This window comes from Phascolarctos cinereus, unplaced genomic scaffold (assembly GCF_003287225.1).
Source record: "Phascolarctos cinereus isolate Bilbo 61053 unplaced genomic scaffold, phaCin_HiC Scaffold_8;HRSCAF=390, whole genome shotgun sequence".
NCBI lineage: Eukaryota > Metazoa > Chordata > Mammalia > Diprotodontia > Phascolarctidae > Phascolarctos > Phascolarctos cinereus.
Genome location: NW_027556291.1, coordinates 12,392,600 through 12,405,830, shown reverse-complemented (window position 1 = coordinate 12,405,830; position 13,231 = coordinate 12,392,600). Strand labels below are relative to the sequence as shown.

General features: G+C 39.1%; 1 protein-coding gene across 3 annotated transcripts in view; it reads left to right on the top strand.

Moving 5' to 3' along the window:
- DIAPH2 (diaphanous related formin 2) overlaps positions 1-13,231 on the top strand; it is an 817,355-nt gene that overhangs the window by 337,661 nt on the left and 466,463 nt on the right. The gene's annotated exons all lie outside the window — the stretch shown is intronic.

Genomic DNA, 13,231 nt, shown 5'->3' with positions numbered 1-13,231 from the left:
TCCCTTTTGCAGCATCTTCCCGTTCTTCTCTGTTTCCGACTTTGGACGAGCTCTTGATTACGCTTAGAATAAATCTCCTAATTAAAACATGTTTGCCCTTTAAATTAGCCTCTGGCTGAATGTGCCAACAGGAAAGTCAGAATCTTCCCAAGCTTGGTTCTCAGTGTGTTTTCCACAGGGTCACAATGGTGAGAAGAGTGTCTTTTGTCTAATCTCTCTTAGTATAATAGCTGTTTCTTTCCTAGGAAGGAAGTGGGCCAAGATGAAGTGGTCCTAAAATAAGAAATGTGCTGGAAACATAGAGCTATAATAACACACAATTTTGTCCCTCATATAAGTTAGACTATGATGAGTTCTCAATGATTGTTATTAAGGATAAGGTCCATAGAAGTTCACACAGGGAAGGGATCCTCGTGGGTTAGTTTGACCAGTGAAGTCTTATGATACAATACAGCCCACACTGATTAGACACCCACTGTGTACAGAGCACTATGCTAAACCCTGCAGGGGCTGCCAGGTTGAGAAACGCTGTGGTTCTTGCTATTAAGGAGATCACAAAATGCCTCTTGTAATTCACAGTATCATTTGATAAGCTCTAGTTCACAGTATCGTGTGATAAATGCATTAGAAATTTAGAAAACAAGGTACTTCATGAAGAAAAAGCTTTGTGAAAGAAATTGAATTTAAGGTGAAATTTCAGGATGCATAGGAATTGATTAGATGAAGTGGAGGGGGGGGTCGTGAGTCTATCCAGGAATAAAGGGAAGAAAAGCCTGAGCAACGGTATGGAGGTGTGTGCAGAATGGGTTTGGGTCCAGAGATTAGGCTGGTTTTCTTGGCTATTAGAGTTCATGGAGGAGAGTCATAGGAGAATAGGGCAGGAGAGTGAGGGCATGAACACCTTGTAGAGGGAATTGATCTTTACCTGGGAGCCAAGATGAGGCCCCTGAAGAATTTCGAAGAAAAGAATGACATGATTAAATCTGTGCATAGAGATAGGATTGGGCCCAAGGTTTCGTTGATAGAGGGAATTCCCAGGTGAGGAAGTGCCCTCCATCAATGCAGAGCAGTACCTTCTCTGCAACCTTTAGTCTTAAAGAGTTGCCTAGAGCACTGAATGATTAAGTGACTTGCTCATAAGGAAGATTTATGCATAAGAAGGATTATTCTGGTAACAGAATAAAAGATGGGGTAAATGAGGGACTTGTAAGGTAGTCTTCGTGGATGAGGTGGGATTTGAATTTGTCCTCAAAGGGGAAGCGGGTTTCAGATATATGAACCATGTAGGCAGTGGCATTTTAGGTCAGGTATATTACATTTAGAAACGTCTAAAAATGTGATGTTAGTGTGATGATTTGACCAGTGTGGCTATAGCAGAATGCTTATGTAGGATAATAACTAGCAAAGAATTATAAATATAGGTTTAGAGTATATTCGGGGGCGAGGGTAGTCCTCGAATGTCACCCTCAGGATTTTTGACAATCTGAAGACATTTGGAAAATCCTGAAGACATTTAAATAGGAGAACAACATGACCAGATGGTGTTTCAGGAAGATTTGTTTTTTGGTGTCGTATAGAATGGATTAGGGGGAAGACACTATAGCCAGGGAGATGAGTCAAAATATTATCACAATATCCCAAGAGATTCAGGGTTGGGCCTGCACTAGGATCATGATGGTAGGACTAACAGTTAAGTAGCAAGTGGAAGAAGCTCTACAGTGGAGGAAATGACAGATGGGGTTTTTGAGTGGTGGGGGAAAGGAAAAGGTATGATTCGGAGTCAGAAGTGGCTAAAAAATCATTCCGAAATTTCGAGCCTGTGTACCAGCAAGAAAAGTGGAAGCTATCATAGGGAGTGGCTATGTTTTGAGGGGATAAGTAGAAGGTGGAGATTGTATACATATTGAGTTTGAGGTGATGGTGTGACCTTGTAGCAGAAATCTGTAACAGGTGAAGAGGAGTCATCTTTGGAAAGATAGTGGAATCCTAGTGGCAGAGATTTAGGGCTAGAAGGGAACTTAGAGACTGTCTATTCTAACCTCCCTCATTTTACATATGAGAAAACTTGGGCCCAAAGCCATTAAAATTCAGGGCTTCTTAAACTTTTTCTGCTTGGGACCCCTTCTTCAATTCTTAAACTGTGGGTCATGACCCATATGGGATCATGACCCACAGTTTAAGAAGTGCTTCATTAAGTTACCTGTCCAAGGTCACACAGTAGCAGATCCTTTCACTCACAATTCATCAGGCCATGGAGGTCATATTTAACACCATGAAAATGGATGAGTTTTTTTAGAAAAGAGGGGAGAGAAGAACTTTGAGGAGCACCTACATTTTAGCTTTGGAAGTTGAAAGAAGAGAAGGAGGAATGATCAGAAGGGCAGAACTAGGTCACTTGACTGTGGTGAATGGATAAGCTTTCTGGAGGAGAGAGTAGATAGGTGGATAGAATGGTCTGTTTGGCATGCTGTAGGGTTGGAGCACAATAAGGTCAAGAGAAATCGTTCCCTTTTGGCATCTGATTTGTTGGTATTTATGCAGGTCAGTTAATACAGTACGTGACTTCCAGCTCTTCACGTCAGTAGTACATCCCAGGCTTGTGGATTCCATAAGTGAAACTTCCATTTATTCTAAACCCTTTGACCACTAATTTAGTGATTTTTTTTTTCTAGGGCTAGCTGCCCCCTTGCTGCACCTGTATGTGTCATTTGTTCGTGCTCTCTTCTCCCTCACATTTTCCTTCCTTCTCTTCCTTTCATCGCTACAAATGAACCTCCGTCTTTACTCTCCAGGGTGTTCATTCTGTGCCTGAGCAGAAGAGAAATAAAGCCCCTGGGTCCTCCCTTCATATCTGAACCTGGAGCAACATCTCCACGGAGGATATCTTGGCATTGCTACTTATGGATAGTCTGATCTCCTTCCACTCCTGTTTGCAGATGATATACGTTTGTGCAGGGCATATTACTTCTCTGAAGCCCATCTGGCTGTACAGCACAGCTACAGTAAGGCAGCAACTCCACCTTGCCACATGAATCTTTTCCAGTTGTGGTGTCACATATGAAATCAGATCACATGTTCTTTTAAATCCATTGTTCAGCAGAGGCAAAACAGATAGAACCACAAGTCAGGTAACCCTTTCCTTGGACTGCAGGCCTCACTGTTCTTAAATCATCAGAGATAGGTGACTGTCTTTCCTGCATTAGAGAGGAAAAAAGTTCCTCAGTATCCCTCCATTAACTAATTTTAGAGCATAATTATTCTTACAAACAGAATTACATTTTACTTCATATAATTATTCTTACATTCATGTTTAGTCCTCCACCACCCCCTCTTCAATCCATCATTCCAATTGTTACTCAACATTTATGAAGTGCCTGTTATGTTCCAGGCACTATGTTAAGTGCTGGGGATACAAAGAAAGCCAAAAAGATTATCCCTGCCTTCAAGGAGCTCCCTATCTAATTGGGAAGATAACATATGGGAGAATGATACCTTGCATGAGGGTGTGATGATGACCAAAGGAATGTTGCCTGCTGGGAAATAACTGCCCTGGGCACCCTCCTTAAATTGAGGATCTGGAAGGAACGTACCAATGTTTACCCTCCATCCTCTAATCAGAGGGAGGGGAGGGGGTCTAGGGACAGGGGCAGTTGAGGAGGTACAAGTTTCAGAGTTGATGTCATCTTGCTAGATGATGAGATTCTGAAGAGCATAGAACACCTACTCTTCTCTGTGTTTCTCTCCCTCCCTCCCCCTCCTTCCCTCCTTCTCTCTCCATCTCATATGCTGATTGGTGCATATCTGTACTCTCTCCCTCTCCCAGGGTCGGTGACTTCCAAAGACACTGAGTATAACTGTTAAGTAACACTGTTAAGACTACAGTGCCAGTCAAGTTGTAGAACTTCAGTGCATTTTTCTGTTAAATAAGAACTTATATTAACCATGTTCATTTTCATGGTTTTTTTAGGGGAAAATGAAACATTGGCAATAACAGTAATGATAATTAGATATTTTTCCAGTTCATCATCATAGTGAAATGTGTAATTAATTACTTTTAATGAGATGATAAAAAATATGAAAAGCATCCTATCTAAATACTGTGGATATTTTCATTCTTTTGCTTCCAAACTTCTTAATCTATTGGTCTTTTGTAGCTCTTCTTGGCTTCCTTCCTAGTAATTCTCTGTGACCCAGCAATCCATTTTCGTTTCTTTAGGTCCTTTGACATACCTCGCTGTCTAATTTAGTGACTGTTTTTTTTTCCTATGTATTTTTTTTTACCATATTTCTGCCTCTCCATACATCTTCCATATCCCTGTGATACACCTATCACCTTTGTCTGGCTGTCTTCATATTATGAGATATCAATGTACCACAGAGACTATCCATCTTGTGTCCTTCTCTTCAACTCCTTGGAAGATTTACCTCTCTTTTTGGTCATGCCTATCACCACTATGTATTTTTCCATTGCCCTTACAAAAACTGTCTGTACTCCTTAATAGTGACTACAAACCCTGATGTAGATCTCTTGAGTCATACTGGGTAGTTGCCTCTTCAATCAACAGGTTTCTTCCCAGCGTTACAGTTTCGTGTTGGTTCCTAACTTTATGCCTGTTCTTGAGTTTTTTGGAGGTTATGGTGGTGGTGATACCAAGTTATGCACCTCTCTCTTCTAATATATTTTTCAGTCTCATTGTATTTCCCCTTGCTTTATTTTCCCTTTCTATACCTATAATATCTCTCCTACTAGATTTTAAGCACCTTGTGGTCAAGGACGATGTCGTATTGGTGGTCTCATATGCCCAGCCCACAGTAAGTATTTAATAAATGTTAGTTGGATATTGATGGAACACTCCTTCATCTCTGACTGTTAAGCTTTAGAAGTAAAACAGCATGGTGTGGAGAAAAGATTGGATGGGGAAGGACCTTAGTTCTACTCCTAATTCTACTACTTACTACCCATGTGACCTTGGACAAGTTGCTTTTCCCCTGTGGGCCTGAGTACCATAATCTGTAAAATGAAGGGGTTGAATCCAGTGGTCTGTCAGGTGGCTTCCAGCTCAAAATCTGTGATCCTAAGAAACAAAGCACTTTGTCCAGCAGCAACCAAGTGTCCCTTCTTACTTACATTTGTTGTTCTCTTTTTTTAACCATCACTGCCTTTTTTGGGGAGCAGTGTATCCTTAGCCCTTAGCACATTGCTTGGCACATAGGACACACTTAAATGCTTGTTCACTAACCAACTGACAATATTTTCCCTGAATACTAGTAATAAGCTGTTATATAACACAAAGAAATTGAAGAATTATCTTTTCCATAAAATATAGTACTCTAAAGATGAGGCAATGTTTACTGAGAAGATGTTGGTCACAGCTTAGTAAAGTCAGAAGGAGCTGTAAAGAATGTGGAGACCTCATTTGCCATGTTAGTAGCTAGGAGTGACACAGCCCCTTCCTCGCAAGCACAGAACCTCCACAGTAGAAGTCACATCAAATACAGTGGTACATGATCAGTGCCGAGTAAGGAGAAGGAGAAGAAACAAGTGCTCTGTGAGATTAAGGGGCTCAGGGAGGGAAAGGTCTTGGAAGGGTCATGGATGCAGTATCATTTCATATCGTTCTTAAAGGATTTCAGCAAGCAGAACGGGGAGCAGGAAGCCTTGGCATGTTCTGGGAATAGGGAACTGATGTGAGTCGTGTAGGCATATCCATCCTCTGGCCTTCTGGCAGGGGAATGTGGAAACTATTTAAGACTAATGATTATACACCTAGAAAGGTGTTATTGCTTATTTTGATTATAACTACTGAAATTATATAAATGTTTCTGTCCTTATTCCTCTATTTTTTGTCCAGCCCAAAGACCTATTATTTCCTTCCATTGTTTTTAATTTGCTGCACACAGCATGGGTGGCTGGCAGCAGGGCTTGAGGTTAAGGGGGCTCAGTTCCTTTCTTCTCCCTTTATTCCACTTATGGGATGTCATTCCTCTTGCTGTTAACCACAACCCCCATTACATAATAGGCTTGCATTGAATTCTCAGTCCCTGTACCCACACTGTTGAAACCTAGCAGATTTGTTTGAGTGGTAGAGATAGTGGGATAGACTTGAAAATCCCTTGTAATATTGTGGCTTAGAAAGTGCCCTCTGTTCTTTGACTTGGATTAATAGGACTGTGAAGTATGGGCATAGGAACTAAGCTTATATATACCATGTTTCATTGCTGCTTGGAGATTGGGCAGCAACCTTCTATAATGTGGGGGAAAAGTCAGAGTTGGACCTTTTATGCTAACTCCTTAGCTACAGACTTTAGGGGCTCTGGTCTTAAATACTAGCTGGTGGCATTTTCTATAAGTGGGCAATAAAGATCATATTGTCTTCTCCTTCCCACTCAAATATTACAGTATATGCGTTGTCCTGGGCTGGGTAGTATGTCTATCAAGCCAGAATGCTTTGTCTGTAAGGCCATGAGACAACATGGCTCAGTGGGTAGAGAGCTAGTCTTCTTGGTCAGGAAGCCTTCAGCAAGTCACAAACTCCGAGTGCCCCAGGATTCTTTCTAAGACTATAAAGTGAAGCGCTTTCTCTTCCCAGTGCTGATATGCCCTGGAAGGAGAAAGTTTCCTTTCCAGAGTTCCCTATAATGATGAAATCACATTTTGTTATTGGGTAATTTTTCAGGTGTGTTCAATTCTTTGTGACCCCATTTGAGGTTTTCTTGGGTAAGATACCAGAGTGCTTTGCCATTTCCTTCTCCAGCTCATTTTACAGATGGGGAAACTGACGCAAACAGGCTTAAGCAACTTTCTCAGGGTCACACAGCTAGTAAGTATCTAAGTCCAGAAGCGAACTCGGGAAGATGAGCCTTCCTGATTCCAAGTCCAACCCTCTATCCATTGCACCACCTAGCTGCCCTGATGAAATCACAGACACAGGCAAAAAAAAAAAAAAATTAAGTAACAGTACAATTATCAGATCCCCTTTTCCCTAGTAAGTGTGCAGGGACTTTTTTGCAAGGGTCCATCATAATACTGTCTCATTTTATATAAAGTAGGAAGACAGCTGAGCATAAACTTCATTCAAATCAGATTTCACTTTTCTCTTCCTCTCTATTTTCTCTTTTTTTTTCCCAAGTGACTGGAGAGAAGTGAAAATACTTATTTAAAAAACCTTTGATTTCAGAAATTTAGATGGTAATATTTAAAAAGTTATGAAGCTACAATCTTTTAATGTTTTATTTTCAGTAAGAATTATATGAACTGTTGAAAGCTAAACTTTCAGAACATTTGATATTGGCATAAGGAAAAAAAATTCCTGTGACTTGTTTACAAATCTGCTTGTTATTGAAGACAATACCTACCATTGAAGACCCTCAGATTAAACTGCCAGTTCCGAGAGGAAAACTAGTAGCTAGCTCTTAAATTGCCAATATCCCCAGTCAAGCATATCACTGTGGGTGAATTGTGAAGACCGGGGGTCCGTTGGTTAGAGTTGGCATTTCTGTTACTTTCCTAGTTCTGCTGGCCTTCTAGTGGGTGACCAGCTCACTTTTCATGTATTTGATTGACTGTTGGTTTATTGTAAAGACCCAACTCAGTCCTTGGTAAGAAGCTTTGTGTTGCTGGCTTTGTTGTCAGATGAGCCTTCCTGTTGGATCTGAGATCCTTGCCAAGAGTCTGTCTTTCTGGTGAGGGTGCTTAGACAAGGTGACTTAGGCTGGAAATGTAAGCAACAGTCTCTACCCTCGTTCAGCTTATAGTCTACTAGGGGAGAGGAATCCTGAGCCACCATCCATGTAAAATAGTCAAAAATAGTTCAGTTACACTGACTGGAAATGGCATAGGACAAAGCCCTGGTTAATTGCTAAGGTAGTGAGAAAATTTCTTATTTACATGGTTAAAGAAAGCTGGGGGAAGAGTTGAGTTTGGAGTTGGGTCCTGTTAAATTTGCATGGGAAAAGATCAGGCTGACATTCTCAGTTGGCTAGTTTGGTCTTCTCCAAAGTATAGTCAGTCATGGTCAAGATATATTTGCAGGACAGTGAATAAGGCATTTGGGATAGAGTGAAGGGTTGGTAAAGGTAAATAGTTTGGGGAAAGGTTGATTGGAGTGAGATTATGAAGAGCATTGAATGCGCTGGTAAGGAGTTTGAACTTCCTCTTGGGGGAAATAGAAACTTCTAAAGATGGACAACAAACATATAAAGATGGACATCATCATCAGCTCCCCACCCCCATCTACACATACTAATCTTAGAGGAGTGGCAGGGGACAGAGCAGAAGTATGGATTTGGGAAATGGAGCATTATGTGTGTGTGAGAAACTTGGAGCTTCTGGATTGGTGAGTGCATGAAGGAGAGTAAAAGACTGGAAAGTAATTGCTCATCAGTGCCAAATACTGCAGACCTGTCAGGAAGGATGAAGATTTGAGAAAGAACCAGTTGTTCAAGTAGGGCTTTTCAAAAGATGTCCTTGCCCCTGTTAGTTTTTACAGAAAATGAGACTACTTGATTAGATTGCTTCCAGCTCTTGCTTACCTTGTCTTTTCCAGTGATTAACCTTATATTTTTAACCAATCCCAAATACTTTTAATGATGATTGCTTTATAGTGTAGTTTGAGGTCAGCAAGTGCTGTTCTCTCTCTATTCCTGCTTTTAAGAAAATATTTCCCTAGAGCTCATAGGCCTTTTGTAAAGTCAGATAAACTCTGTAATGATTTTGTCGCATGCTATAAAGTAATCCCTTGGTAATTTGATTGGTATAGCATGAGATGAACAACGTTATTTACAAAGTGTCATCATTTTTATCATTCTGAAATAGTCCAACTATGAACAATGAACATTTCTCCAATTATTTAAGCTATCTTTTATTTCTGTATAGAATGCCTTGTTGTTGTATTTGTATATATTTTAAGTATGTCTTGGTAGTTTATCTGACAGATATTTAATGCATTTTAAAATTATTATGAATTGAATCTTTTCTCTATTGTCAAGTGTTGTTTTTAGTAAATGGAGAGACTGATTATTTTTGTGGGTTTATTTTATAATCTGGCACTTGCCAAAAGTTATTCATTGTTTCTGCACAAAGAAAATTAATTATACCTAAGATAAGAAGGGAAGCCATCAAATGGGGGGGAAAAATCTTTGTATCAAAATTTTATGAAAAGGGTTTCATATCAAAGATATATTAACAATTAACATATACAGGATGTCTCAAAAGTCTTAGTACAGTTTTATGCTTTAGTAGCTTAATTATGTTATTAGACTCCATTTAAAATTATTTTTTCAAATGCTACTTTTTGATTATAATTTTTATTGTACTATGGTCAGTAAAAGATTGTTTAATGTTTCTGTTTTTCTACATACTTTTGTTGGTTAGATAAAAACATAACAGAACACTAGATTACAATGCTAAAGAATGTGTGTCAAGCAACAAATCATAAAAACAATAGTTAATTTTCTCAAAGAAAATAACTACAGTGAGCCAATATACTAGAATATTTGGAATGCAGCCAAAGCAGCAGTCTTTGGGGGGGAAAGTTTATATCTCTAAACACTTTAATGAACAAATAGCGGAAGCACAGACCTATGAATTGGGCATACGACTAAAAAGCCAGATAAACATTAAAATAACAGTACATAAACCATTAGGTAGTCAGATGAAAAAAGAAAGAGAACCAATTGCTAATATCAGAATGAAAAAGAATTCCCAACAAATGAAGTAAATGAAATCATTAGAAACTATTTTACCCAACTACATTCCAATGAAACCGATAATTTAAATGAAATGAGTGAATATTTTTAAAAATATAAAAAGCCCAGATGAACAGAACAAGAAATAGAGGATTTAAATAAACAAATCTCTGCCATAAATGAGCTGCCAAAAGAAGAAAAATCCCAGAACCACCTGGATTTGCAAATGAATTCTATTAAACATTCAATGAACTGTTAATTCCAGAATTGCAGAAATAGACACATAAGAAATCCTACCAAATTCCTTCTGTGACATAAATCTTATCTTAATACATAAACCAGTTAGCATCAATATACAGTAAACTACAGACCAATATCTATAAGTGTCAGTGTAAAAAATTGAAATAAAATATTAGCAAAGAGGCTATAGCAACATATCCAAAAGGTGTATCCAGTTTGGTATTATAACAAGAATGAAGTGTTGATTCAATATTGGAAAAACTATAAAAATTGTATATTAATATGAATGATTAAAAAGTATTTCACAGGAAATTGTTTCACCCTGTCCTTTTGTGGGTTCTGCACTCCAGGATTTGTTTTAGGGCATTATTTAAAGGTCTTTGGAAGGGTTTTGGGGAGAGCTCAGAGTAATCCCTGCCTTCTCTCTGCCATCTTGGCTCTGTCCTCCTTCCAATTGGGGACATTGCTTGCTCACGGATAGTCTGAGCCAATGTAATGAAAATAACTACAAATTAATTTACATATTAAGTTTTATACCACTCGAAGTACCAAATGATTACTATGTAGAGCCAAAAAATAAAATTCATCTGAAAGAACAAAAGTTCATGAATTCATGAAACAAAGCAGAAAGAAAGAAAGAGGGCTGATGGGTACCAAATGTCCATCTTCCCAGTCATCTGACTCACGTCATAGGTGTCATCCTTGACTCCTGCCTCCCCTCACCCTACGTATCTTCTTGTTTGTACCTTCATGACATCTGTCATCATCTTCTTTCCACTGACACAGCCATGAGCCTATTTTCAACCCATAGCACTTTTTGCTTGTACTGTTGCAGTAGGCATCTAGTTAATACTCTGTGTTCTCCCTCTAATGCATCCTCCATGAAGCTGCCAACAGGCTGTTTCAGAAGCCTGTGTCTAACTGCATCCCCCTCCTGTTCAGGGAGCTCTGTCAGCAGCTTATTACCTCCAGGATCAAATATTAACTTTATTTGTCAGTTAAAGGCCTTCATAACCTTCCCTCTCTCTACTACTCCACTTGTTATATTTTATTCCCCTCCACACCCTCTTCCATCTCTCAAGTCATCAAATAGAACATTCCCTCTCCTGTCCTTTGCCCTTTACATTGGTGTTTGGGCATGCCAGGAATGCTCTATCCCTCATGACCAACTCTGGGTTTCTAAGACTCGGCTCTTCTCCCACCTTTTACAGACCTTTTCAGGGCCCCCACTCCTCTTGCAGCTAGTTCCTGCCCTTGTGAACTGAACTTCCACCCACTTTGTATTTTGCTTCTTTGCTCCTATGTTCCCTCACCCTCCTATTAAAGAGAATGATCCTTCAGAGCAGGAAATGGTTTTGCCTTTCCTTGTATTCCGCAGTGCTTATTACATAGTAAGTACTTAATAAATGTTTGTTAACTGACAGACTGACTGACTGACAGCAGGGCATGGTAGCTAGTCCCTAATGTACAAATTCCAAAATGTATCCTGCAACCTCCTCCCGAATCATCAGGCCTCCTTTGACTCCTTCCCTCCACATATGTAACATGGCACTTCGGCCAGAATTCTTTTTACCTAATTTGTTGCTTCCCTTTTACCTTTTCCTTTTGCCTTTTTTACTGCCCAAAATTCTTTTCCATTGCCATTAGCCCTCACCTTTTTCAAATAGTGTGACTTTAATTGTAAACTGTTTAGTAAAGTGCCTTACAGGTAGTAAGCACTATATAAATGTTGACTATCATCATTATTGTCGTTGTTAGGAAAGAAATCATATCTATTGAATGATATAATATGCTGGATTGAAGATGGTGAGACAAGTGTGAAATAACAATTGTATTTACCGATCCTATCTTGGCCGGCTATCTTGTGTGTGTTGGGTAATAAGCAATTTATTTTTATAGTGTTCAGCAAACATTATTGAGAATCTATCCTGCTTTTTTGCCATCTCATTGTTTTACATTTAATATTGGTGGGATTGCCTGGATGAATGTATGTTAGAATAAATATGTATATATATTTCTAGTTTGGAAAGCAATCAATTTTTAAGAAATGGAGCAAGGACTATTATTGATATTATGTCTCTTTGAAACCTGATGCCCCAGGTTAGATACACTGTTATGCGCTATCATTACACAGAGTTGGAATATTGCTTCTAGGGTATTATTTCAAAGAAAACTAACTTTAAGATTTCATATATAATGTTTTCTCTCTTTGTTCAGCTAGTTAGCTCTCCTTGAATTCATTCATTCGTTTTACTAATTTCAATTGTGCTAAAGCTGACAATTTCACTCCAAAATCATCTTTCCTTCAAACTTGATCATTTCCTTAGGAGATGTGGATACTTTTGAGAGGGATCAGAGGAAAGCCACAAAAATGTTGACTGGACACATAATGTATCTGTATAGGCTGGAGGGGTGGGAAACCTTGCTGGGGAAACTCCCTCCATTGATATGATGATGAGTTACTTATACAGAGTCTTAGGGAGTTGCCAAGGACATGGAGAACTTAAGTGATTTGTCTGAGGCAGGAGGAGAACTCTGGTCATCTTGACTCTGAAGCCAACTCTGTTTACCATTATTATATTGTCTCACTTATGTACAAAGCAGTCAGCAAGCATTTATAAAGTACCTACTGGAGGCCAGATATTTTTCTCTGTTTTGGAAATATAGAAACAAAATTAAAACATTGCCTGTCTTTTAAAGAGCTTACATTTTAAGGGACAAAATATCATGTAGATATGTATTTACAGAAGATATACAAAATAAATACAAAAGATAACAAAAAAAATTTGCAAGAAGACAATAAGTCCTGGGTGGGAGACCATGCCAGTCTTCATGTAGCAGGTGGTACTTGAGCCACACCTAGAAATAAAGCAGAGATTCTAAGAGGTGCAGTGAAAATTAAGTATTTTCCAGGCATAAAGGACAGCCAGCATGAAGGCAAAGAGATGGGAGATGCATCATGGGAGGAGCAGCAAGAAGGCCAGTCTGGCTCAACCCTAGAGCACAGGAAGGAGAGTAATATTAAGTCAGCTTTTTTTCTTTCTGTTCTCAAGGCTTACCACTGGGCCTGACATATACAGTAGTGCTTAATAAATGCATATTGATTATTTGACTTAACCTTTTTGGGTCTCAGTTTTCTCATCCATAAAATGAGGGAGTTGAACTAGATGGTCTTTGAGGATTGAGATCACTTGCATTTCTGAATCTCTGATTGATTTTCCTCGTTGCACAGTCATGAACCAGAAGCAGCTTTCCAATGTTAGCATGGTAGCAGCCAAGTGAAGCCGTGTAAGTAGGGCGCTAC